The sequence below is a fragment of the Schistocerca gregaria genome, chromosome 7 (assembly GCF_023897955.1).
Source record: "Schistocerca gregaria isolate iqSchGreg1 chromosome 7, iqSchGreg1.2, whole genome shotgun sequence".
In the NCBI taxonomy this organism is placed as follows: domain Eukaryota; kingdom Metazoa; phylum Arthropoda; class Insecta; order Orthoptera; family Acrididae; genus Schistocerca; species Schistocerca gregaria.
Genome location: NC_064926.1, coordinates 235,954,682 through 235,960,750, shown reverse-complemented (window position 1 = coordinate 235,960,750; position 6,069 = coordinate 235,954,682).

Sequence of the window (6,069 nt, the reverse complement as noted above, 5' to 3'; positions counted from 1 at the left end):
TAAACATAAATTCATGGACTGTGTATTCTAAAAACCAGCGAAGATTGTATCTAAATGTGGTTTACTTTTTAAAACGAAGGTAGGGAGGATGGTATTCCTCTTCTGAATCAGGTTTTAAATGTATTACGCTGGATACGACGCGTGAAGAAGGAAAAACACACAAAAAATCCCAGGACAAAGGTAAGAGTAAAAGGAATGCCAAAGAGACAACCATTTGTGTGTATTGGAATTCATAGAGGAGAATGCACAGTATTACGAAAACATATAGCAGCCATTGCAACAACCAACAGTAATACCGTGTGAGGGCATCCTTGGTTAGCCACTTGGTTTTTGAGTTACAAGCCTTGAGATTCTACTGCAGACGTACCTTACCCCTTCAAGAAATTTTTCAATGGGTAATTAAAAAATTGTAATAAAAAACTGTACGTTGAGGGTTCGTGGCTCTAAGATAGCCGCTTTTGTAGCCGCGGAGTTGAAATATCGGCGCGACTTTGATCTGTTTTGTAATGTGGTGCGCTTCTGCTGTAAAGTCCTGTGAAACATTTCATAATTGAAAACGGCATGCAATGCGCACGTAAACATAGGTAGAGTTATTGAGATTAAAGTTTTGAATATTTAGTTTTGTTATAAAGAAAATTAGTAGAATGGATAAAAAAAAGCACGTAGAGGAAATACCGACAGAAAGAAATATCGAAAACGGCGACACGGAAGAACCTAATGTCGAGATTACAGGACGGCAGCCGGTCAGACAGTGAGACACAAGTCAGGAAAATCTGCTTCTACCTGAAACCGTTCAACAACTGCCTCCAGTAACAGTTCCGTTCTGAATGTTGTGAATGAGACTAGAAAATATTATGAAGAGTAGTTCTGAATTGTGACAAACGACAGGATGACAACACGTAAACTAATTTCGATCGTTTAACAAAACCTGTGGGTACGCGTATCAAACAGAATTCTGGCCAGGTACCCAGAGAATAGTGACATCAGATTAAATTAACACTAGACAGATTATCCAAAAAATTGACAAAGCGGATAAAATTAACACGGAGTCAGGTAGAAAAAGAACATGTACATCAGTTTAACGAAAGTCTTACAGGAACGGTTTACGCGAAACTTATTTGAGAAAAATGCACTAAATTACATCATGATCAAGGAAGCAATTGTCTAAGAAGGCCGGTGAGTTAAACGCAGCACAATCCGCGATGGAAACATCTGTGTAACAACAGTCAGACTTCTGTGAATTTAGGAAGGTAGGAAACGAGGTAAGGGTGGAAGTAAAGCTCGCGGAGGACTCGTGAGTCGTGGCTGGGTGGCTGTGTTAGCAGAGCAATTGCTCCCGTCAGGCAAAGGTCCCGACTTCGAGCCTTGGTCTGGCACTCAGTTTTTAATCTGTCACCATGTTTCATATCAGTTACACTCCGCTATAGAGTGAAACTTTTGTCCTCTAACTGTCAGACAAAATCCGAAATTTCGTTGTGCAAGAGAGAAAGGTAATTAAATAAATCTCTGATAGTCGATGCTGAGTGATTGAATGATAGCATAAGGATGGAATTAAAAGTAATCAAAGAGCAACAGTAACAGAAATAGAATAATGTCACGAAAAAGTAAATGCACTGATTAGTCACCTCTAACATGAATTACCAGTAGCCAGAAACAAAACACATGAGCAGCCACCAACAAGGGTGCACACAGGTGACATATACAGGCAACACAAGCAGGTGTTGGACCGAATTTGTCAGCCACTCTGATGGAATAAAGCCTTCTGAAACACCGACAGTTTCAGATATACGCTCCAGAGAACAAGTCGCCACAACCAGTTGCTTTCATAAGAGCTACGGACTCAAAAGAAAAGTATCTATCACTACAAAAAGCTCAATAAATCTTTTTTTAAAAGATACTGGTCTGTATCGAATAAGGAGCGTCTCCACAGACAAGTACACGATCGTGAACCATACAGCGCAAAGCATGGCAGTTTAAGGAAAAATTTTCAATCGTACTTGAACAAGACGAGATACTGGGATCAGGCCATGTATCATAAAGACAAAATCCAACTTTTGAAATAAAAATTACCTACACATATAAAAGGGAAATTAATACATGCGCAGGAAGCAGATGTAGAACAGTTCATGTCGGTTCTAGATTCGTTAGATTCTACTTAAAGAGCAGTTCTGGCAACCAGTAATGCTCACCACAACCACCTTAAGACCAGCAGCTGTATTGCAACGTTGCCTAACAGCACTGCACGACTACAGACCTCCAATGGAAATCAAAAGAACGCTCTGTACTATAACAAGGAAATGAAAAGTGACCGCAGATTTAACGCTGACTACAATTATTATTCGCACGATAACGGAAACCCAATCTGGCACATTAGAACAACTGGGCATACTGAATAAATAATGCGGGTGAAATGTGAAAGAAGCAGCTAGATGAAACCACAATTCTGACAATAACATTAACTGGTCGCATCCTGGCAATCAAAACTGATCGCCACCTCAATTCAATGTAATCGGATAGTGGAAGTGACGGATAGTTACGCGCCACCGGCCCCTGAAGGGTCAACAGACTATAGTAGAGTGGCTTAATTTGTTCCCTGACAGCTGCACTGCGCTGGTCAGGGCATCTTCACTGGCCTACCTCAACCAATAAAGTAACGCGAGTTTGTAAACTTCTCTATGGCAAGGCCTCAGTGTTGTCACAGCTATGTAGGGAGCTACTGGTTGCGCCTGTAGCAGTTAGCGCTTCGTAATTGAAATCTGGTTACAGCGTTACAACGTTACAAGCCAACTTTCAGGTATCATATTACGCGATCTCGTCTATAGAGGCAACTGTACCCGGCCGCTCGGTGCATGTTTCGGTAGTGAGTGAGAGCACCAGGTGCAATAACAACAAACATGCTACGATAAAATGGCGGTTTAGACAGTTGAGAGAACTTACTTGGTGACATTTAGGCATGTAATTAACTGCAACTTCAAGTTGATCAAAGAAGCGAAACACAATAAATGTGTGAAAATAGAGCTGAGGTGGTTTCCGTCGATTAACAGTGAGCATGGATTTGACCTGCCACTGCTTAGTGACAGCATGCTGATTGTTTGCCATTGGACAGCTTATCTATATATACATATATAAAGAAAGGAAAACATACTTTCTGTTATCAGATACCACACTGTCGACGAGATCATGGTCAACTAGAACACGATGCAAAAGATCTATGCCGTCAAGCATATGGTTTTAACTTTGGACATGTGCCATAGGTTTCGGGTTGGTGAAGGTTTTCGTCAGCTGCAATTCCTGGGTAATGAAAGTGTGCGTAGTTTCAGTTCACAAGTGGTCTGAGGTCATTCGAACACTAGATCCCCGTTCGGAATTCAGCGTATCTCGTACACACAGCACATTGTCCTCCAGCCCGTGGATGGGTGGCGTTCTCGAATTTCGTCTTCCACACGCTCTCAGTCATCTTTGAAGCACTTGGTACCATATCAAAATAGTAGCACCTGATTCACTTCCGTTTCCGAACATTTGCTGGATCATGCAACACGTCTCCAGAGTATGTTTTGCGTATCCTACACAGAATTAGGAGGAAGCGCTGATCCATACAATGCACCATTTTGGACCTTAGATCGAGCCTACAGGCAGGAGTACATTAAAACGACGATACGGATTGCTCAGAAGCTCGTTGGCGCCAGGTGCCTTTTTAAGGTGTCATCATCCTATGTTCAGGATTATTATAATTAAATTTAAACTTTCAAACCGCTGCAGAAATAACACGACTGCCCAGAATGTGGTCAAATTACTACGGAATATTTTCAGAGAATGGACAAAACGTATGACAGAAGCAAAATAAATACTTGCAAAATGTAATAATAGATGGCGCTGTAAGCATCGTAATTTAATAGCGGTCGACTACAAAAGACAAATGAATCATACAAAAATCCCTAAGGCACATGTTTGACGTTAAACAAACAATACTATTCAGTGTGCATGGGTAAACAGGTGTGATACTGGTAGTTACGTATGCGTATCCACTACGGCAACATCATATCACATCATCAATTCTGTTTTAATTGTCCTGAGGCCAAAAACCGTATAAAAAGCATTACTGACATATGTTTTTAATTGTCCTGAGGCCAAAAAACCGCATAAAAAGCATTGCACACGTATGTTTTTAAATGTCCAGAGACCAAAAACAGTATTTAAAAAATCAAGGACATCGGTTTTTAATTGTCCTGAGCCCAAAAACAGCATAAAAATCATCAGCCAAGATGAAGTTGGATTATTCATTCCGTCTGACTGGCGGAAAACATGTTCAACATGCTGTACACCGTTTCCTGCAACAAGTTGAAATCGAGAAACAGCATGTTCCACAACTGATCGGAGTGTTTCTGAGTCACGTTCAGAATGTGTTGCCCAATATGTGCCTTCAATGCAGCTACGTTTGCAATCGGAACACTGAACACATCTTTCAGATAGTCCCACAGCCGGAAATCACTCGGATTAAGATCAGATGATCGGGCCTGCCAGGCCGTAGGGAAATGGCGGCTAATGATTCTAACATTCCTCAAATGGCGCTTCAAAAGATCCTTAACTGTGTTTTCTGTGTGCGGAGGTGTGCTACCCTGCATAAAACTGATCCCATCCACACATCCACGCTATTGGAGAGCTGGAAGACGGAGCTGTGCAAAAGACCCTCATAGCGCTTACCAGTGACGGTACAGTTAACAGGACCGAAAGCATCTGTCTCTTCGAAAAAACGTGGCCCTATGATAACTAATGGCATACTGCTGCATCGCAGAGCGACCTCTTCAGGATGAAGTGCTACTGGTTTATTTGCGTTTGGATTTTCCGTGCCCATACTCTAGAATTCTGTGTATTGACATATCTTGGCAGATGGAAGTGGGCTTCATCTGTTCACAAAATCTTCCATGGCCAGTCCTTGTCGATTTCCATTCGAGGAAGAAATTCTAAAGAAAAGCTCTCTCTTGCTGGCAGGTCAACAGGAAAAAACTGATGCACATAGGTAATTTAGAATGGGTAGTAAAGAAGGATTTTTCGTAAGATTGTATGCACAGTGCTCACAGGTAGGCCTATGTTCGATGTCCGGACAATACTCCGTGCACCACTCCTCTGCACACGACCACTCCTGCATTTCTGTGTCCATTACTTCCACTGACGTCGAATAATTTCGTTTCCTTCCTCTACCAGGTTGCACAACAAAAGAAGCCATATTTTCCAATTTCCGAATCATTTTCTCCAGAACCACGGCAGTCATCAAACCAACGCTTTTTTTCAAACTCTTCAGTGTCCGGAACTTCTGAAGAGCGACATGTGCACAGTCATCATTCTTGTAATACACCTTTACAAGTAGAGCGCGACCCTGCATTGAGACAGTCATGGCGAACGTCGCAGACACGAAGTGAGGAAAAGCTGTGCAACTGGCTTGTTTATACTTACATCAATGGGTCGTGAGCATGGCACGTGTTTTATTTACGTATTCTGACACAAACATAGCCATCTATTAATTAATTTCTACACTATTTTTTTTCTTTCTGCCATACGTTTTCCTCCTTCTCCGTTAATATTACATTGCAATATGACATCATTTTAAGCAGTGGTGTTATTTCTGCATCGTTTTGAAAGTTTAACCTTCATTATAATCGCCGTGTATATTGGAATATAATTAATAGGTATGACCCTTCATAAATACTAGGCATTAGTGGACGTAAGCTGCTACGTGGAGCACATGAAGAAGACGTGAGTCGAAAGGTGTGCATGATCACCTTCCTGCGATTTGTGATTTCAGATATCAACACCGAATGTCAGAACATATTTCCGTTTGACATACAAACCGCAAAAGACGATCAGAATTTTGGTACACATTTGTGTTACGACTCCATTTGAGTAATTTCCTTTCTCCAGATGTTTAAATGCTGATTCATTTTCGAATACGTTTACTACTTTTCATGTGATACACAAGAACGTAATAGGAAAACCAGACGTTGCGCGAGATACCATCATACTGAGACTGCTATTTCACACAGTGAAAGTATTTGTAACAATACATAAAGTGTA